At 39.4% G+C, this 23,182-nt stretch overlaps 1 protein-coding gene across 6 annotated transcripts in view; it reads right to left on the bottom strand.

Annotated features, from left to right (window-relative positions):
- ripor2 (RHO family interacting cell polarization regulator 2) overlaps positions 1-23,182 on the bottom strand; it is a 137,706-nt gene that overhangs the window by 46,783 nt on the left and 67,741 nt on the right. The window contains exon 1 of one of the 6 annotated variants that reach the window (XM_061966931.2): positions 19,487-21,370. The exons of 4 other annotated variants lie outside the window; for them this stretch is intronic. The gene's annotated coding sequence lies outside the window, so the exon portion shown is untranslated. Of the gene's footprint in view, positions 1-19,043; positions 19,423-19,486; positions 21,371-23,182 lie in introns of those variants that run through there. One more of the 6 variants, XM_061966932.1, reaches the window with a different exon arrangement.

The raw sequence follows: 23,182 nt of genomic DNA on the forward strand, positions 1-23,182 counted from the left end.
AACCAGGAAACTTGTAGAAAAGGACAAACTAACTAACTCTGTGGTCATGTTTTTGCTTTATTGTGGGGACAGAAAAGCAAGCCCAAAAAAATCAACCACACATTCAAAAACTAGCCTAAAAAGGCAACCACATGTTAAAAAACAGGCCCAAAAAAACCTTAACCCAAGTATCACGAACTTCAAATGACTTTAGAAAAAAAAAATCTGCTTGTAATACACGAACACCGGTGATAACTCAACTCACAGCGACAGTGGATGGTAATGACTTTGGTGTTGTGGAGAGAGTGACCCTGTCAGGACTTTGAAGCTAAACTTGCCATCAATAGGTTAGCGTCGGATCCGGCTCGTTTAACGATGCGAGACTCCAAGTGGTGGGCCAGCGAGCGTCTGTTGTCATAGCGTTCTGAGCGGCATTTTGCCTTTCTCGAAGAAAAATGATAAATAAATAAATGATAAATGAGTTATACTTGTATAGCGCTTTTCTACCTTCAAGGTACTCAAAGCGCTTTGACAGTATTACCACATTCACCCATTCACACACACATTCACACACTGATGGCGGGAGCTGCCATGCAAGGCGCTAACCAGCAGCCATCAGGAGCAAGGGGTGAAGTGTCTTGCCCAAGGACACAACGGACGTGACTAGGATGGTAGAAGGTGGGGATTGAACCCCAGTAACTAGCAACACTCCGATTGCTGGCACGGCCACTCTACCAACTTCGCCACGCCCTATACTTGCGTTGTTTTAGGCTGTTGGAACTGTTCAAATCACTAAAAGGATAAAAAAAAACATTCAGAGTTCCTCAAGAGGTAATCAAGAAATGTGAAAGAGTACAATATTTCACAAAAGAAGACGAAAAAAGGAGCTAGCAGAAGGCACAGTCGAAGAACGCAGGAGTTTGCAGTGATCACTTCGTTAAAGGTTTGTTTAATATACGTTTAACGTTTAGTATTTTCCATTAAAGTATTATCTTGATATTATTTGTATTTCTTAAAACACATTTTTGCTGAGAGTGTTTCGTATAGCAGCAACTCTGCGAGTCTAAAAAAAAGAACGCAAATGTGAGCAAAACCTAAAAGAGTTAAGCTTTTTTGGGGTGGTATAGCTCAGTTGGTAGAGTGGCCGTGCCAGCAACTTGAGGGTTCCAGGTTCGATCCCCGCTTCCGCCATCCTAGTCACTGCCGTTGTGTCCTTGGGCAAGACACTTTACCCACCTGCTCCCAGTGCCACCCACACTGGTTTAAATGTAACTTAGATATTGGGTTTCACTATGTAAAGCGCTTTGAGTCACTAGAGAAAAGCGCTATATAAATATAATTCACTTCACTTCACTTTTACCAAAGGCAGCAATCAATAAATGAAGCTTTCAGCACATACCCAATATTGGCATCTATTGTTATATTTTGATAAAAACGTGGGAAACCACGCTACTAGTAAACGAAGCTTACAACAAAAATGAAAAAGCAACAGCAATGGCGTGAAGTTAAATCATGAAACTCAACCTTACCCGAGCAAAAACGATGCTTGATTTATCGGCGAGAGTCTTGATACCTATTTCCTTGACCCGGCCGCACACAAAGAAGTTGTAGACATCCATGCTTTTCCAAGTTTTCATCGGTTTTGTTATATAAACCGACGGATAATCCTTGAGATCACTTGACAAATCTTTTCTTGATAACGTATATGGATGGATCTATTATATTGCATAATTTGCTCGTATCTGCTTTTTGTGGTAAGATCTATGCCCCTTACTCAGATAGGTCGCACTCTGTTTGCTGCACAGTAGCCACGTTGGTTGGTTACTCACCCCTTTGTTCACTTCCGTTCAAAGGTCATCTGTTCGAATACAACCTATATACCTTTTTCTTTGTCCATTTCTGCTCTCTACTCGTTCCTGTGAGTCTAATTTAATATCTACTGGAGCGTTGCTGCTTTTCCACCGCTATATTACGGACTGTGGGTCACACAAACAATTGTGCCGTTAAAAGGAAACTTTCGTTAACTTGTCATTATCATTAACTTTGACAGCCCTAGAATAAAAGTAAAATAAATTCCAATGCGCAAACCCAAACTATTCTGATATTCTCCTGACCAAACAAAAATTAGCTGACTTGTCACATGATTTTAAGGAAATGTCCTCAATATTCTTCACTAGGTTTGTTTATCTTCACCTCACTTTTCTACGTGGAGATAATTCCCCCGCTGCTGCAATAGTCGCTTGTTTTAAATTATAGGTCATCGTGGCGCTGATGGGGCCGGCGCGGTATTAAGTGCAGGAATACGCGTTGGCATTTAAAGCGTGCAGCAGATGACCAGATTAATCGAGGCGGGTCCGGACTGAAGTTACATTCTGGCAGCTGCTGCTGACATTTCCTGGCAGCGTTTAATCACGTGCAGCCGAATGCACGATACGGATGCATGTCTGCAAAGATGGACGTTTATTACATCTATACACATTGAGACAGCAGAACATGTATAGCTGGCAGATGGCGAAAAGTAATTACACGCTGTCAAATTGTTTAAAAAAAAAAAAGGCGTGAGGATGTGGTCAGCATGAGAACCGGCTTTTGATTTGTGGCCTAAAAGCCGGCTCGGATGGAAAGATCAGCAACACCAATGCTGGAATGCAGCCACTACGCAAACATTAGGATCAGCTCCGTTGTTTCAGCTCCTTTTGGTATTTTTAGCAAGAAAAGACAACATTCTTTTCGCTGATAGCGGCCTCTGAACAAGCGCCTCGGACAGCCATGGGAAACAAGCCGGGATGCCAAAAAACATTTAAAGAAACACACACTTTCCTTACATTGAGTCAGTCAAAAAGACTGTTGGCTAAAGGTGCTTAAATCCAACACGGTTTCTGGTCATCTTCACCAAAAACAGATTAAACCTGGGTGGTATGCGGCAGCACCCACTTCCTGTTGAAAAACTAATGACAGGAGGAGCAAATTACAGAGCTCTAGAAAAAAAAAAGTGTCTGGGTGAGATCAAGACACGAAACCAAGACAGTTGCTCAATAAACTACATACAACATGCCAGAAATATCAAGGACATATTTACCAATAGTCACCACTTCAAAGAAACCTGCTCGGACTGACGCCATGTTTGCAGAAGCATGTTTGTTTTGTTTGTTTTTTTTAAACGTAAACTTTTCAATGCAGTCTGTTTTTCTATTATTCCTTTTTTCAGAATTTATCATTATTGTCATTGTGTCTTTTCCAAAAACTACTTTCTTCTGGGTCACATCAAGATGTGACAAGAAGCCAGAAAGAGTCTGCAGGAACAAGACCATTAACGGTTGCCGGCAGGGATGCATGGAAACATGCCAGGAATGTTTACGACATGTGTGCCAATTATGAGTAAATCTGCTATAACTGATGCCTTGTTCAGAGGAATGTGGTTATTTTTAAAAACATATATTTTTCAATGTTATTTTTCATCCAAACTGTGCCTGATGAATATTTTTAACAATTAGGAAATATTCCTATAAATCCTCTTTATCTCAAGCTATCTTTATTGTCATCATGGCTTTTCCGAAAACTGTTCCTTCTGGTTTCTGATTAGCCGATTGTTTTTGTTTTGTATTTAAAAATATTTTCTGCCAGAACGCGTCAGCTCAAACATTAAAGCATTGATGTTGTCTTATCCAGCTGCAGCAAAATAGCAAAAACAGACAGATTACCAGATTAGGCCCCCCGCTAAAACGCTTACATGTAGCAAGCTGCTATGATCCAGAGGTGCGCCTAAAGGATCATTTGACACATGACGTCTGGCGTGGGGGGCTTGGGCCATGCATGTACAGTGACCACCCCATACTGTAACATGGACTGGAGGATTAACAAGGAACACCTCCATCATGCAAGACTGTATATGAATGCTGTATTGTAATGCTTAGAGATAACAGGGGCAGGGGGGAGGGGTTCAAATGCTGCTCACCACCCTTTCCCCGTTGTAAAATTATCTGTGGCCAAACAGAAGGGGAGGAGCTGCAAACAGAGGTAAAGAAGTATGGAAAGAATGGGGGAATAGAAGGGAAGAGATTGGATGAGCCCCCAAGTGTGCTTCTTTGTAATTATAAGTCAATTTGCCATAAGGATACATGCAATATTCACTACAAAATGAAGATACAGCATGTGTGTCAAAATGTTTACTAGATCTATAATGGGGTTTAACAATGACCGTTAAAATCCCCCCACACAAGTTTGTAGTAGTTAGACAGATTATTATTATTCCTTTTAAACAGAAAGTAATGAAAAATATTTCTATGTGGCTGTCAAAAAAGAACAAAAACAAAGCGTACAGAACATCAGTGTGTGAATTTGGAGTGAATGAATGATAGGTTCTCAGATCTAAAGTGCTTTTAGTCTCGAGAAAAAGGCTATATAAAATCGTATTCATTTTTATTCGCAGTTGATATTACACACACACATTCTGAATCGATTTAAAATGTTCAAGAATCGATGTTTAAAAAAAGTTTTTGGCCAGTTCTGCACTTACTCACGTTTATATGTAATATCCAAAGTTAACTTTTAGAACCTGTATTGAAAAGGTTCTGTTAAATTTCTTACACAAAACATATTGAGAAAATTGGTTTAAATGGACTAATCGTATGCAAATTATTTAACTGATTCTGAATCGAATAGTCACCCCAAGAATCGGAATTTATTGTGAATTGTTGTAAGATTCACATCCCTAATATATACAGTGCAGTGTGTAGCGTTGTTAATTGTTATTTTTTAACTATATTTGCTGAAATTCCATTAACATTATTGAAATGTTGGTGCAGACCCAAGAATTTTATATTTTTTATTACAAACCCTGTTTCCATATGAGTTGGGTAATTGTGTTAGATGCAGTGTTGGGACTAACGCGTTACTAAGTAACGCGTTACTGTAACGCCGTTAGTTTCGGCGGTAACTAGTAATCTAACGCGTTATTTTTTTATATCCAGTAACTCAGTTACCGTTACTACATGATGCGTTACTGCGTTATACTACGTTATTATTTAATGTAGTATCGGCTAGAAACAGAAGAAGTGTCGTCCTTCTGTCTCACAAGGAAAAGAAAAGGCGTGCTTTCCTCGACCGAGGAGCGGAGCGCAGGGGAGACGTTCCTCCAGGGCCTATGTACTTCGGGGCTAACACCCTTCACTTTACCCGGCAGTGGGTCTTTACAGCTCCGGACTCGAGGGTGAATGACGAGGCCGGCGGTTTGTTGCAATTTTGTGACTTTATTGGTGTCTTGCACGCAGCCATCCACCAAGCTAGAGCACCTGCACGCATCCACTGTTGCGCTCCCTCACCTCTCTCGCCCACTCACTCACTGACGTCACTCACCTCACATGCTGTCATTTCTTAAAGGGCCACACACACACACACACACACACGCTACTCTCATAACAACTAAAAAGACATCATGGTGAAGTCAGAAGTCGAGTTACATGGAGACATTGTCACTACTTTTCTTTTGTCGAGCACAAAGAAAATAACATTTTAGTTAAATGTAAGTTGTGTCTTGGATCAAAGATCCCATCTACTTAAAGTTAAAGTGACAATGATTGTCACACACACACTAGGTGTGGTGAAATTATTCTCTGCATTTGACCCATCACCCTTGATCACCCCCTGGGAGGTGAGGGGAGCAGTGAGTAGCAACAGTGACCGCACCCGGGAATACTGCCGAAAACAGCAATTCAAATCTGCTGAAACAGCTACATAAATGTAAATGGGTTATACTTGTATAGCTTTTCTACCTTTTTCAGGAACTCAAAGCGCTTTGACACTATTTCCACATTCACCCATTCACACACACATTCACACACTGATGGCGGGAGCTGCCATGCAAGGCACTAACCAGGACCCATCAGGAGCAAGGTTGAAGTGTCTTGCTCAAGGACACAACGGACGTGACTAGGATGGTAGAAGGTGGGGATTGAACCAGTAACCCTCAGATTTCTGGCACGGCCACTCTCCCAACTTCGCCACGCCACATAAGCAACATGCTTTGACGAAGCTAGTAAAGAGAGACACAGACTCCGATGCCACTTCACCTCCACCTAAGGATTTTAACGGAGGGACTGCTAGCCAGGACAACATTGATAGAGCCATTGCAGCGTATGTGCTAGAAGACATGCAGGCTATTTCTACAGTGGAGTCACCCGTTTTCTGGCAGCTAAATAGCATGATACCGGCATCAAACAACAAATGGCACAGAAAACATGTTCCAAGTACCTGGACAGTGAGTACATAAACATGGAAAGCGAGCTAAAGAAAACACTCCAAACTCTGCCTCTGCTCATCATTGAAGGTACACACTCTATCAATTCTCTTATATACTATTTCATTCTAGACTTCTAGAGTGTTTGATTATCACATCACTCTAAACGTATAGACTATAAAGTTCACAAACATAAAGAGGGATGCTAGTGGGCAAGGCCAATCTTTCATTTTCTCTAAACTAAAACTGGGGAAATGTGTAGAGTCTTCTGGGCTTCACTACAGTGTTGATCTCCTGAATACATGATTTTATTTCACAATTCCTTGAGAGAAAAAAAATGCCTGACTAGTCTTTGTGTATGTCATGTGTGCCTTCCTTGGGTGAAGCCAGCTTTACAGCTATGTTGTTATTATGCGGTTTGTTACTTATGTATGTTATGTTGCAGCTATTTAAAATAGTTTTGTCAATTTGTTGTGGCCTGAAATAAATTGGCCCTTTGAAACATATCTTTGTCTTTGTGTGTTGTATGTAGACCACATTGCTTAGCAGAGTTCAGTGATGCAAATGCATGTCAAGTTGATCAACACATTGTATTATTCTCCAGTGCAATAACAGTACTGAAACGAAGGCTAAAAGGGCATTAATGGGAGCCTTAAAAAAAAAGGAGAAAAAAATAAGTAACTAAATAGTTACTTTTCACAGTAACGCATTACTTTTTGGTGTAAGTAACTGAGTTAGTAACTGAGTTACTTTTGAAATAAAGTAACTAGTAACTGTAACTAGTTACTGGTTTTCAGTAACTAACCCAACACTGGTTAGATGTAAATATAAACGGAATACAACGATTTGCAAATCATTTTCAACCCATATTCAGTTGAATATGCTACAAAGACAACATATTTAATGTTCTAACTGATAAACTTTTTTTTTTTTGCAAATAATCATTAACTTTAGAATTTGATGCCAGCAACACGTGACAAAGAAGTTGGGAAAGGTAGCAATAAATACTGATAAAGTTGAGAAATGCTCATCAAACACTTATTTGGAACATCCCACAGGTGTGCAGGCTAATTGGGAACAGGTGGGTACCATGATTGGGTATAAAAACAGCTTCCCAAAAAATGCTCAGTCTTTCACAAGAAAGGATGGGGCGAGGTACACCTCTTTGTCCACAACTGCGTGAGCAAATAGTCCAACAGTTTAAGAACAACATTTCTCAAAGTGCAATTGCAAGGAGTTTAGGGATTTCAACATCTACGGTCCATAATATCATCAAAAGGTTCAGAGAATCTGGAGAAATCACTCCACGTAAGCGGCATGGCCGGAAACCAACATTGAATGACCGTGACCTTCGATCCTTCAGACGGCACTGTATCAAAAACCGACATCAATCTCTAAAGGATATCACCACGTGGGCTCAGGAACACTTCAGAAAACCACTGTCACTAAATACAGTTTGTCGCTACATCTGTAAGTGCAAGTTAAAGCTCTACCATGCAAAGCGAAAGCCATTTATCAACAACATCCAGAAACGCCGCCGGCTTCTCTGGGCCCGAGATCATCTAAGATGGATGCATGCAAAGTGGAAAAGTGTTCTGTGGTCTGACGAGTCCACATTTCAAATTGTTTTTGGAAATATTCGACATCGTGTCATCCGGACCAAAGGGGAAGCGAACCATCCAGACTGTTATCGACGCAAAGTTCAAAAGCCAGCATCTGTGATGGTATGGGGGTGCATTGGTGCCCAAGGCATGGGTAACTTACACATCTGTGAAGGCGCCATTAATGCTGAAAGGTACATACAGGTTTTGGAACAACATATGCTGCCATCTAAGCGCCGTCTTTTTCATGGACGCCCCTGCTTATTTCAGCAAGACAATGCCAAGCCACATTCAGCACGTGTTACAACAGCGTGGCTTCGTAAAAAAAGAGTGTGGGTACTTTCGTGGCCCGCCTGCAGTCCAGACTTGTCTCCCATCGAAAATGTGTGGCGCATTATGAAACGTAAAATAAGACAGTAAAGACCCCGGACTGTTGAACGACTGAAGCTCTACATAAAACAAGAATGGGAAAGAATTCCACTTTCAAAGCTTCAACAATTAGTTTCCTCAGTTCCCAATCGTTTATTGAGGGTTGTTAAAAGAAAAGGTGATGTAACACAGTGGTGAACATGCCCTTTCCCAACTACTTTGGCACGTGTTGCAGCCATGAAATTCTCAGTTAATTATTATTTGCAAAAATTAAATAAAGTTTATGAGTTTGAACATCAAATATCTTGTCTTTGTAGTGCATTCAATTGAATATGGGTTGAAAAGGATTTGCAAATCATTGTATTCCGTTTATATTTACATCTAACACAATTTCCCAACTCATATGGAAACGGGGTTTGTAATTACAGAAAAACTAACACCCAGGGATGATTGTGGACATAACTTCTCTTTTTTAAACTTATTTTGTCTGGAATGGAGCAGCATGGTCTTAAGCCTAAAACCTAAACCAGATATATTCAACTGGCACCAAGTTCAGTTCAAAACTTGGGATACAAACACGTTTGCAGCCAATTCCCTGTTGTATAGAGGAACTTGGACCACTGTAATCACATTAGCAGATCCTTGCATTGACATTTTAACCTTGCTCGCTAACAGAACACTGGGTGGGGTCCAAGCTTATGATCTACATAACTGAGACATCCGTCAAGGCACCCCTTTAAGTCCTCTCTCTTTTGGCATTACACATTTTTTGGTTAAGTGGTTTATGTAGCTAAGGTGTTGCTGTAGCTCGTTTGCTACAGATGCAGTCAGTAGTCAAATTCCTAAGTTGTACTGGTGGTGTTCCTCAAGGTTCCATTTTATGTCCTTTTTTTTCTCCACGAGTTCAGTTAAAAAAAAACTTGAGACACATTTTTGCAGCAGATTCTTAAAAACACTAAAGCGCTGTAAGAGAGATCTTTGACTAGATTTTTACAGAATATTCTTAAATCGGCAGAGCGCTCCTGTAACTCTGAAAAAATAAATAAACCAAAGTCAAATGTCTATAGTAGAGGATGCTGGTTCTCGGTAATATACAAAAGAAGAAGTTCTGCCCCATGGTCCTTAGCTTTCCAAGAATGTGGCTCCTTAAACAACTTAGTTGAGTGTCCCTGATATGACAAAGGGGAATACTGATAAAAGTCATAAACCTGATTGACAAATGACACAATCTATCACATATTCAGTAAATTAACTTCCTGTTCATGATAACTATATTAAAATGTATGTATTTGTTCATTTATTGTTGTTGTGTTTAAGATCAAAAAGGAAGTGAACAATTGTGTAAGAAATTATTTCCAGACAGGGAAGAAGGGGTAGGATTGAATAAACTCTGATTCTTCTACTCCTTTTCAGGTATTTTAGAATGTAAAACATGTTGGAAACATCACTATGGTATTATTATTTTTTTGTTACTAGTTTGTTGTTGTTATTGTTTTAGGTTCCTTTTTTTTTTCCTTCTTTTTTTAACATGTCCGAAATTCATATTTACAATACAATATTTACAAAACACATTAGTTGCTGAGCTAGGAGGAAGCTTTCTACTCAATTGAGAAAATAAATACTTAAGCATTTAGACTAGTGTTCACAAACTTTTTAAAATAAAACTCCCTCCCCAAATGATTTTGCTTTTCAAGTACCCCATATAGCTTTGAACTTGTGACTTGTACTCAAATAAAATGTTAAGTAAATTTGTATTCATACAATTATTTCATACATATTTCACCCACATTTCTAAATTAAAAGTATTTTCATTTGTAAAAATGACCTGGCGCCCGTGTACTCGTACAAGTTTGAGAATCAACCATTTTGACAAATTCACTATGATAAATCTAATACCATGTCCCATTTTTAACGATGTCACTAATAGAGGTGGGAATCTTTAGGCACCTCACGAATCGATTACGATTACGATTCAGGAGCTATAGTTCGATTAAAAATCAATTATTTATGCATCTTTAATTTATGTATATTGATGCAGTTTGACATTTATTTTCATGTCACTAAATAAGCATTTATCACTTGCAACTTTAAAAAACAGTGCATTTATAATAAGAAACAGTTAAATTATTTGCTACATTTATTAAATGAATGAAACTGTGTGCAAAACCAGAACATAGGTACCCAATAATAAAGGAGCTGGTCAGATCTCTCGGTGAGGTGTCTCGCTGCATTAAGCCAAATTTGAGAACTGTCTGCATTACTTTATTTACAATCAATAAAACGGTTATCGATAATTACGTTTACTAATCGATTTTATAATCGTTCATGTCCGAATTGCGATGCATCTAAAAATCGATCACTTCCCCTACCTCTAGTCACTAACCACCAACAAGAAAAACACGTAACCTGATGTGTCTTGTCGGACCAGCCCCTTGAGAACTGGACAGGCCTGTGTTACGGCCATTATGCTGGCAAGGTGGGCTAAGACCAACCACCTATAGACTCATTGCGATGGTAATAGTACACCCTCCCTTCCCAATCCCCCTGCAGCCAGGCCTGCCCTGGTCAAATCCTCCACATAGCACTTAACCCAACAACAACAAAAGCAAAAAACATGCCACCAACACCCTCCTGATTGAGGAAGCACTGATTACAGGGTGTGACAAGCCGGGACAAGCCAGACTCATCCTTGGGAGATAACCTCTGGTGTCACTTAACCATTTGCAGAATGTAAATTAGCAAATAAATCTCTGTCCACAGCCAACAGAATGATGGAAATAAACCAAATCTCATTATTATTACTACAAGCACAGACAGGAAGTAGTACGTGATAGGTGGTGTGATTACATAAAAGTAAATACTGTGACTGATTTTCAATAAACTTTAGAAGAAACCATTAGAATTTCACAGCGTAGTCAGGAAGGTGTTGTGATAAAAATGGCAATTGCTAAGAAAAGTAGCAGTTTTTCTTTTATATACTCTTACATTAGCCTTTATATGACGGGAATTGCATATTAAGAATAATTTTAGTCGGATAAGCATTTTACAAGTGCTTATGAAATAACTATCAACTGTTATATTTTTTTTAAAGGCACACCTCAAACAAGAATGCAGGGTCTGAAATGTATTAAACCCTCCTCTCCACCAACACCACCTCCTTAAACAAAAATGTGCAAACAGATGGACAGACGCGAGGGGAAGCAGGAAACGATGTGCGGAATTGCAAGTCTGCAAGTGGGATGTTCCTGCGGGCGGTGAGAAGGTCAAGGAGGAGGAGATGTGTGCTGTGCTTTTCCCCTTTGGTTGTACATGATATTGAAGGCCTACTGAAATGCGATTTTCTTATTTAAACGGGGATAGCAGGTCCATTCTATGTGTCATACTTGATCATTTCGCGATATTGCCATATTTTTGCTGAAAGGTTTTAGTAGAGAACATCGGCGATAAAGTTCGCAACTTTTGGTGGCTGATAAAAAAGCCTTGCCTGTACCGGAAGTAGCAGACGATATGCGCGTGACGTCACAGGTTGTGGAGCTCCTCACATCTGCACATTGTTTACAATCATGGCCGCCAGCAGCGAGAGCGATTCGGACCGAGAAAGTGACGATTTCCCCATTAATTTGAGCGAGGATGAAAGATTTGTGGATGAGGAAAGTGAGAGTGAAGGACTAGAGGGCAGTGGGAGCGATTCAGATAGGGAAGATGCTGTGAGAGGCGGGTGGGACCTGATATTCAGCTGGGAATGACTAAAACAGTAAATAAACACAAGACATGTATATATACTCTATTAGCCACAACACAACCAGGCTTATATTTAATATGCCACAAATTACCGTTCACCTCCCCAAAGTTCATACAGCACATATATTTCCCCAAAGTCCCCAAAGTTACGTACGTGACATGCACATAGCGGCACGCGCTTATGGGCAAGCGATCAAATGTTTGGAAGCCGCAACTGCATGTGTACTCACGGTACCGCGTCTGCGCATCCAACTCAAAGTCCTCCTGGTAAGAGTCTCTGTTGTCCCAGTTCTCCACAGGCCAATGGTAAAGCTTGACTGTCATCTTCCGGGAATGTAAACAATGAAACAACGGCTGTGTTATCCGGCACAACAGTCAGGGGGTGCATTCTACGGCGGGGGTGCGTTATCCGGCACAACACCTGCCGCGATACACCGCTTCCCACCAACAGCTTTCTTCTTTGCTGTCTCCATTGTTCATTGAACAAATTGCAAAAGATTCACCAACACAGATGTCCAGAATACTGTGGAATTTTGCGATGAAAACAGACGACTTAATATCTGGCCACAATGCTGTCCCAAAATGTCCTCTACAATCTGTGATGTCACGCACAGGCGTCATCATACCGAGATGTTTTCAGCAGGATATTTCGCGCAAAATTTAAAATTGCACTTTAGTAAGCTAACCCGGCCGTATTGGCATGTGTTGCAATGTTAAGATTTCATCATTGATATAAAAACTATCAGACTGCGTGGTCGGTAGTAGTGGGTTTCAGTAGGCCTTTAACGTCTAGTCAGTTAAAGGTCTATTACGGAAAAGTGACATCTTAATTATGCTTTAATAGTGATGTGTGCCACTAGAACTAGAAACACTCCCTCAATGGTTTGTTCCACTTTAGAGAAAAGGCGGGCTTCGCTACACATCTTAAAATACAGTTACCGACGTGGGAGCTGTGAATTTCATCATTTTGTTTTTCTTCAGCAAATACGCTAACCTAGCATGATGTTGCTGTTTAAATGTGTGCGGAATGTTAGAGTTTAGCTCACATAGCTATGCTAGTGTTGTTATCGTACATGTCCTTCTGTCCCTTAATGTTACATTTTTCAACTTTTATGTGATATACAGTACGGTGAGTTGTGTGTGAGTGAAGATAATCACGCACTAACATTTGCGTAATTGGCCATGACGCATTTTGAAAAAGGGACTAAAAACCATGAAAAGTAACAAAACTTGATAAAAACTATTATCTGTCGCTTCTTTTAATGTCTGAGAGTGCTGTTAGATGGTGGAGTGGCCCACAACAGCACCTGGGGTTCGTTGAAAAGTAACACGTCATTCCAGAATCCACAACTGAGTTGTTTAAAAAAAAGAAAAACAATTATCTGGAAGGCTCTGGTTACTTGCTAAAAATAGCGACAAAGTCGATAAGTTGGCAACACTGAGCCGTCCTGCTCTGTCTTCTTATTCTCTGGCAGACCAGGTGCGTTGTGTTTATAAGCGAGAGCCGCAAACACGCTACACCAAATCTATTCATGAATTGGGGAATCACTCTTTTACAGTGGACACGTGCAGAGTTATAGTGCATGGAGGATGGGTACACTTCACATTTGAACCAATACTGTACCAATTCCAGGCACTTAAGAATCTATACCTGTAACCTGTACTAAACAGGAACAATTTACTTTTGTATGCATTAATTGTTAAATAAACTATAATTTTTAATGTAACATTTAAAAATGAGTTGATTATGATGATGTGCTGTTCTGTTCTTACATTTTGTTTTCTAATTACCTTTAGACTTAGACTTAGACAAACTTTAATGATCCACAAGGGAAATTGTTCAACACAGTAGCTCTAATTACCTTTCTGAGTCTCATTTTAAAGAATTTTATAGTGGACTTTGAATGCAGTTGCAGTTCCAAGACGTTAGATGGCAGTAATGTATAGACTACAATATGTTGCCTAGCGAGGAAGTTGTCTTTACAATTAAGTTTAATGTGTCTAGTCTAGTCATTTGTTGCATCATACAAAGTGTTTATCCAGTAAGTACTGTACCAACTACACACTAGCGGTTTGATTGCAACGTGCATCTTAGTAGTAGTTTTGATTACCAAAATTTGGAGGCGTTGAAATTCACCACGTAAAATCGTTAATGCTAATCAGTAGCATGTCAATGGCAAATCCAATATAAATCAACACCAAAAGGAAAAGTAGACCATTACTTTATGTTTGAGTTTTTTCTGTCAGACGTACTTGCTTTGTTTGCATTGAAAATTGCAGCATTACCTGGGTAATGTTCACCTTAACAAACTGGACTGGACCCACAATTTAAAAGCTGTCTACAAGTAGCGTCAAAGTTGTCTACATCTCTTGAGAAGACTGAGGTCATTCGGCGTGTGCGGGTCACTGCTGTGCACCTTTTATGACACAGTCGTTTATTGGGGCGGGGGAAGCACGGTCAGAGACAGGAACAGACTTACAAAACTGATTAAGAGAGCTCACTCCGTCCTAGGCTGCCCACTACACAGCATTGAGGAAGTGGCTGACAGAAGAATGCTGACCAAGTTGACATCCATAACGTCCAATCCCTCTCACCCCATGCACGACATTTTGGAGACCCTAAGCAGCTCCTTCAGCATCAGACATACATATTAGTGAGCAATATGTAGTATTTATTAAAAAAAATAGTTTTTCATTACGCTTTACTTCTGTTACTATATGTAAAAACCTGCACTGCTACAATGTAATTTCCCCATTGTGGGATAAATTAAAAAAATAAAAGTCTATCCTATAGGCAGTTTGGCTGAATCCAATCTGAGTGCTGCTTGAGTGCTTGTTTCAACGCCAAGTGCCTGAGTTTGCAACCGGACTTGAGGTCAAAAGCAACAAAAGGTATTGAAATATGGCGCTGTGAATCGATACCCAGTAAGTAGTACAGACGAAACTTGGTCGGTGCCTATTAATGCACCAAATTCAGTACTCGGGCTGGAGCGGTTTTGTTGATAGTAGGGCTGCAACTAACAACTAATTTGATAATCGATTAATCTGTCGATTATTGCTTCGATTAATCGATTAATAATCGGATAAAAGAGACAAACTACATTTCAATCCTTTCCAGTATTTTATTGGGGAAAAAACAGCATACTGGCACCATACTTATTTTGATAATTGTTTCTCAGCTGTTTGTAAATGTTACAGTTTATAAATAAAGGTTTATAAAAAATAAAAAAAATATTTAAAAAAAGTATCCTCTGCGCATGCGCATAGCATAGATCCAACGAATCGATGACTAAATTAATCGCCAACTATTTTTATAATCGATTTTAATCGATTAGTTGTTGCAGCCCTAGTTGATAGTATTGTAGATAGTGTGGTATTACGGTTTCAAAATCTTCGCAATATTGCCATGATGAGTGACGGTATCATACGAAAACTGGAGGGTAGTTTTCATCTGGCACTTTTGCTTTGGCGGGTCTGAAAATAAACTACATCTCCCAGAATCCTTTGCGCAGCAGAGTACTCAATGTGGGGGCATAATGCACCATTAAGGAGAGAGAGAGAGAGAGAGGAAGGAAGCAAGAAGTGAAGTGTTTTTCACTTTGTAGTCGATAAGATAAAATAAGGGTTTGAGTTATGTAAACAAACCCTGGCAAAAACATAACCTCTGTGGCGGAGGTAATAAAGCACCCCACATTCGTCTGGAATCTTCCAAGCAAAACAGACTCGGTTAATGCGCACCGTGCCGAGGAAAAGCAACTGCTGCACACATAAGCTAGCATCACCCGCAAATGACAAAGCCAGCGAAGCTAAACATCAATGTGTGAGGTATTTACATTACTGAAATTTCAAATGTGAGTTAAATTTTCTGAGAAACTGCATTTTCCAAACGGATATAAAAATCTCCACTGTAGAGGATTCAGAAAGTAATAATTGAGAGACACAGTGGGTGTTCCCGCACAATTCTTTGCAGTTAAAAAATACATGTTTATAGCAATAAATATGATTAGAACATTTTAGCATTAGGTCTGTGTTCAATTACAGTAAGTGTGTCCATCAAACATTTTTGCCACTTCATGTTACACACTGTGGCATTTTTAAGTCTTTTTTTGGACATATATCACAATATCATACCGTGGCCTCAATACCGTGATAATATCGTACCGTGAGACTTTGATATTGTTACATCCCTATTTGGTACCCATCCCAAACAGTATGTATGAAAAACGTGGACAGTGCACAATGGTATGGACAAACACAGCTCATTAGCATTAAAGTTACAGGCACACACAAAATGTGTTCCCAATAGGGCTCACTAAAAGCACTTGTTGAAATTCCAGCATCACGGCTAGATTTTGGACAATAGTGGAACCTCTGACGCGTATTTAAAATTGTTGAAAAATACAAGACTGTGGGATCTTTAAGACTACAACAGCTCCAGCCAAATTCACTCATACCACACACACAATTCACAGTTGTGTTACAGCCACTTTCATAAGAAGAATCCCCCCCCCACCCCCACTACACAACCTCCAAAAAAAGCCGCCTGAATTTCCTCCAAGCCATGCGGGCATAATTCCTTTAATGAGACTTTGGTGAAAGCAGTGGAAATGAGCATGTGTGCTTGATGCAAGGCATGAAAAGCCGTCTGGAAGAACGGAGGGTGGGGAGGAGGGGTATGCACTGAGAAGGTGCTGGGGTGAGTCTGGGAATATTTTGCATCTCTGCAGTCCCGTCTTGGCTTGAACGCAGCTGCCCGCGTCCCTGCTTCAAACCGCTTCACCGCAGCCCAAACAGACTGGCAGCGTCGTAAAGCAGAGCCGCTTAACCATATCAAAGCTACACTGGGGGAAAAAAAGCATTTAGCCTTGAATATTTTTTCTTCTGCAGCACATAACGCCATCAGGTTGCACTGTGCCGCACCCGAAGATGCTTGGACGAACTTTAAGAGGACTGTCAAAGAATTTGAACACATGTCCAAATTCACTTTCTTTCGAAGGATGTTTACTTAGAGCGCCTGGCAGGTGGAGACGTCTCCTGATAGAGCGGTCGGGCTTACCGCTTATCTCCTCTGCAGGCGGGCGCATCCACTGTGTGTGGTACCACAGCACGGCAAGCAACCTTTGACCTTTCCCTAACACCTTTTCCAACACAATAGCCAAAATCCCTCAGCGTCCACTTTGTTTGCATGTGTTTATTCTCCTAATGGCACCAATAACAAAGAGCCACAAGCAATTAAAAGCAGCATTTAACACAACCCACACGTAAAACAAGCATCATGCATGTGAAAAGGCATGACAGGTTGTAAATAACCTGTGTGATACTCAAACAAGAGCCCTGTTTGCCGGCACAGACCTCCTCCAGGGCCTCAACAACCAACATCTATCCATCCTCCTCATTAGGGTCATAGGTGAGCTGGTGCTTATCCTCGCTGACAATTTGGACCAAAGGACTGGTTGCCAATCAATCACTAAGCAAATGTAAACAAACTACCATTTGGACAGTTTAGAGCAGGGGTCGGGAACCTTTTTGGCTGAGAGAGCCATGAAAGCCAAATATTTTACAATGTATTTCCGTGAGAGCCATATAATATTGTTTAACACTGAATACAACTAAATGTGTGCATTTTTAAGTAAGACCAACCTTTTTAGAGTATGATACATCTTATTCTTTTTATTAATATTGTTATTCTGAAGCTAACCAATAATAAATAAAATACTTCTTACCATTAATGCGACTTCTTGAACAGGTGCGGTAGAAACGGATGGATGGATTAAAATTAGGGATGTCCGATAATGGCTTTTTGCCGATATCCGATATTGTCCAACTCTTTAATTACCGATACCGATATCAACCGATACCGATATCAACCGATATATACAGTCATGGAATTAACACATTATTATGCCTAATTTGGACAACCAGGTATGGTGAAGATAAGGTACTTTAAAAAAAAATAAAATAAAAGATAAATAAATTAAAAACATTTTCTTGAATAAAAAAGAAAGTAAAACAATATAAAAACAGTTACATTGAAACTAGTAATTAATGAAAATTAGTAAAATTAACTGTTAAAGGTTAGTACTATTAGTGGACCAGCAGCCTGCACAATCATGTGTGCTTACGGACTGTATCCCTTGCAGACTGTATTGATATATAATGTAGGAACCAGAATATTAATAACAGAAAGAAACAACCCTTTTGTGTGAATGAGTGTAAATGGGGGAGAAAGTTTTTTTGGGTTGGTGCACTAATTGTAAGTGTATCTTGTGTTTTTTATGTTGATTTGATAAAAAAAAACAAAAAAAAAAACGATACCGATAAAAAAAACGATACCGATAATTTCCGATATTACATTTTAACGCATTTATCGGCCGATATTATCGGACATCTCTAATTAAAATGCATGAGAATGTTTTATAGTTTGAACGTTATTTTTAAGACTGTGATTACCAGCGGAATTATTAATTCCTTATCGTGTTAAGCAATGTCAGCTAAGATTTATGTGAGAGCCAGATGCAGTCATCAAAAGAGCCACATCTGGCTCGGGAGCCAAAAGTTCCCTACCCCAAAGCAGGGGTGCCCACGTTGCACCTCGGTCGTCATTTGCGGCCCTCTCGCTTGTTTTTAGTGGGCGGCAGATTATTCTAAACACACAACTAAACAAGACAACTACAAAAATGGGAGAACAAGACGAAAAAGTTTTAGTGTAATGAGAACATGTTGATAATTCCTGATGTCATCTGTATATAAAGTTTGAACATGTGGATTGGTTTTAGCCCATAAACAAAATCTAAAATATTAAAATGGCCCCACGGGTTTTTTGATTTTTCAGTGTGCATTGGACAAAGCGTCCATTTAGCCAAACATTTATGTATTTTAGAACATGGGAGGAAGCAAATTCCAAAGCAATTCGAACCAGGAGTTTGTCTACAACCTAAATATTGCCCCAAATTAACAAAATATCAACAGCTGCTCAACAAGACAACCTGACCTGATGATATAAATGCATGAACATGTTAAATCAATGTATTATTGTGTTAAATTCAAATAACAATAACCTGGCATATAAAGTTATCTTTAGAATAATATTTAACACGTTTTTGTGTGTGGATTCTTACCAAAACTTTATGGGAACATCCTAATGGTAATATAGTTTAAAAACAGACCGGAAGTTAGCTTGGCACAAATAAACAGGCCAAACACACTGACAAATTGACTCAGATGACATATTTGCTGGAAGTATCGGTAACCCCCTCAAAAACAAACGCGTAGACACGCACACACCATGACCTCACTCCACTTGTAGTTTGATATCGGTGATGTTATGCTAAGAAACAATTTAAAAAGGATCAAAAAGCGAAATGACCGGATGACAAGAGGAGCATGATTCATAAGGGACGCGTGTGGCCTTGAACGCACCACATCTCGTCAGACAACAAGTGAAATTGCCCTTTCTCCTTGTGTCCCTGAAAGCCGCCGTTGGTCCACTGACCCACTGCCACAAGAGACGAACTCCCTCGCGTCTTATCCCCCACCCCCCCAGTTGTGTTTTTAAACTCACCTTTAATGGATTTATTTTCCTTTTAATCACTCAAAGTAGCTTCTTTGCGGCGTTGTTAGCGCTCGTCTACCTGCTCCCCTCCATCCATCCATCAATTCGACCATTCATTCATACGTCAAGAGTAGCTGGCGCTCTCCCGGCAAACAAAAAAACAGGAACAATCGCTAAAACAAAATAAAACTGATTAAATTTCATTGAAATCGGCGATAGTGGTGTTCGAGCGTCGGTCGTGCGGAGCAAACAGTGAAAGACACCCACTCCCACACATTCCAGTTTGTGTTCGCTTCGCTCCTCCTGGGAAACAGCCAGCCAATAGGAAGGCGAGGATGTCACCGAGAAGGCGGGACCTGACTGGTGGGAATGAAACAGGCTTCATACACTTGCACCTGCGTCAAAAAAATTAGGATATCAACTCAAATTGGGGTCATACGAACATAATGCCAAATGTCAGATGCAGCTTTTTATGGAGTGGGGCAGGAGGATACAAATACTAGCAACATTAGCATAGCTATGTTCTAACATTAAACTCATATTTTGCCAGCAGCAAGCTAGATAATTGGCAAAGCTTCAGGCTTTATTTTAAGATGTGGAGCAAAGCCTGTTGTGCTGCATGAAGTGGTGGCTGATTACCTAAATAGAACACGTCAATCAATGTGAAGATCAATTAATTTGTAACATTAGATACAGTCTAGGTCTAGTCTAGAGGTATTTAACAGGGGTCCGCAGAGGTACTGCGGTGGGCCATAACATTGTTGGTAGATTTTTTTAAATGTATTTTTATATCGCCTCCGCCTCTCGCAAATATTTTACAAATGTAAATGTATTTACATACACACTGTCATGTAGTTAAATATGAATAAATTATTACATTAATATTAGAGATGTCCGATAAATGCGTTAAAATGTAATATCGGAAATTATCGGTATCAGTTTTTTTATTATCGGTATCGTTTTTTTTTGTTTTTGTTTTGTTGTTTTTTATTAAATCAACATAAAAAACACAAGATACACTTACAATTAGTGCACCAACCCAAATAACCTCCCTCCCCCATTTACACTCATTCACACTCATTCACACAAAAGGGTTGTTTCTTTTTGTTATTAATATTCTGGTTCTTACATTATATATCAATACAGTCTGCAAGGGATACAGTCTGTAAGCACACATGATTGTTAATAGTACTAACCTTTAACAGTTAATTTGACTAATTTTCATTAATTACTAGTTTCTATGTAACTGTTTTTATATTGTTTTACTTTATTTTTTATTCAAGAAAATGTTTTTAATTTATTTATCTTATTTTTTTTTTATTTTTTTTTAAAGGACCTTATCTTCACCATAACTGGTGCCAAATTAGGCATAATAATGTGTTAATTCCACAACTGCATATATCGGTTGATATTGGTATTGGTTGGTATCGGTATCGGTAATTAAAGAGTTGGACAATATCGGAATATCGGATATCGGCAAAAAGCCATTATTGGACATCCCTAATTAATATATGTTAGCATTTAAGAAAGCAAGCGATTAATGCTCTAGTTGCCAGCTAACAATTGGCACGCTAGTTGGGAGCTTGCGATTAGCACTCTAATTGCCAGCTAGCGATTGGCGCACTAGTAGTCAGCTAGCGATTCGTACTCTAGTTGCCAGCCAGCGATCAGCATGTTAGTTGTCAGCTAGCTAATGATTAGCGCTGTAGTTGCCAGCTCGCGGTTAGTGCTGTACACACTAAAAAATGTTGGGTTAAAAAATAACCCAATTTTAACCCAACTGCTGGTTTAGAAAAGGACAAACCCCTTATTTGAGTTATTTTAACTCAACATTTCGGGTACATTTTTTAAATCCAAATTTTGCGTTGAATTATTTATCCAAAAAGTTGAGTTATGATAACTTAATATTGGGTTATTCCCAACCAAACTATTGGGTTGAATTATTTAACCCAAAAGTTGAGTTATGCTAACTCAATGTTGGTTGATTCATAACCCAACTATTGGGTTGAATGTATTTAACACAAAAGCTGAGTTATGCTCACTACAATGTTGGGTTATTCCAAACCCAACTATTGGGTTGCGCAATTTAGCGCTCCTTGACCCAATAATTGGTTAAAAAAATTTTTTTTTACTGCTGGTTTGTCCTACTCCTTCCCAACTACTGATCAAAATTACTTTTATTCTATTAAAATATACTCAAAAGCAAGATATGAGTTATATGTTTTTACATTAATTGCCATGTATGGTCATAGTAGTTCTATACAGCATGCTCAAATATTTTCATGTACATAAGATGTGTGATTGTAAATAATGTAAAATTAATCCTTAATAAAATTCCCTTCAAGAAAAAAGTACCTTTTTAATAGAAAAAGCCTTTTACACAAAAATGCCTTACTCATTTAAAAACAACACAAAAATGGTTAATAGTTGTGAAAACCCTGAAATTTTGTTAAAATAATACCCTCATAACCCCAAAAATGGATTGCTCTTCATAAAAATATCTCTAAAATTTAACCCAACACTCGCAACTCATAAATTGGGTTATCAAAATAACCCAGCATTTTTTAGTGTATAGTTGTCAGCTAGCGATTGGTGCGCTAATTGGCAGTTAGCGATTAGCAATCGAATTGCCAGGTAGTGATTAGCGCGTTAGTTGTCAGCCAGTGATTGTTTCTGCTAGTTTCCAGCTAGCGATTAATGTGCTAGATTCCAGATAGCGATTAGAGCGCTAGTTGCCAGCTAGCTGTTAACGGCACAATACTGTTATTTGAATATCGTTAGCATTGCACAATACAAGGTACCTTTATAAAGAATGAGCATTATCAAAAATGCATACTTTTTGGAAAGCAGCTACTGTATCATCTGCTCACACACCCAGCAAGGCCCCAGGCATGAACTGGTCTGATGCACGTGCACACCTGATTCTCTGTCTGTGCACCAGACTTAGCAGCTGTCACCTTCCGAGTCCGTCTGAAGTCGTTTGTTTTTACATGTATATAACAATACACCCCAAACTTGCTTGTCATGTTACCACACTGGATCAATGGTGGCGTGAGGAAACACAGGTGCAAATAAAAGTATTTTTATCAGATGAATAGTGACTCCTGCCATCATAATTGCCCTCCATAAGTGGACGCGTAGTCCGTGAAAATCCGATTCCTTCCAAGAAGCAACGGGAGCAGAAAATGGTTTGTCTCTTTTAATCTATCACTTGGCATTAGGAAAAGGCAGGAAGGGCTTCCGTAATGACTCTGCAGCGGGCGACATAATTAATCTTAATGCAGGAGTCACCTCTGATCCTTCTTTTCCGTTCCGGTTGTTTCTCTTGTTAAAAAAAATAAAAAGACCACGAGGAAGTTACTCATCTTTCTAAAAACACAACTAGGCCACCATTAGATAAGACATAAAAAAAGGTTTGTGGCAATTCTCCAACTTATGGGGAATTTAAGGGTACTGCGCCGCCAGATCCAGCAGATGGCGCGGTGGTGAAAAAAGCTTTCAATTAGGGATGTCCGATAATATCGGTCTGCCGATATTATCAGCCGATAAATGCTTTAAAATATAATATCGGAAATTATTGGTATCAGTTTCAAAAAGTAAAATGTATGACTTTTTAAAACGCCGCTGTGTACACGGACATAGGGAGAAGTACAGAGCGCCAATAAACCTTAAAGGCACTTTCTTTGCGTGCCGGCCCAGTCACAT

Source organism: Nerophis lumbriciformis, linkage group LG11 (genome assembly GCF_033978685.3).
Source record: "Nerophis lumbriciformis linkage group LG11, RoL_Nlum_v2.1, whole genome shotgun sequence".
Taxonomy (NCBI): Eukaryota; Metazoa; Chordata; class Actinopteri; order Syngnathiformes; family Syngnathidae; genus Nerophis; species Nerophis lumbriciformis.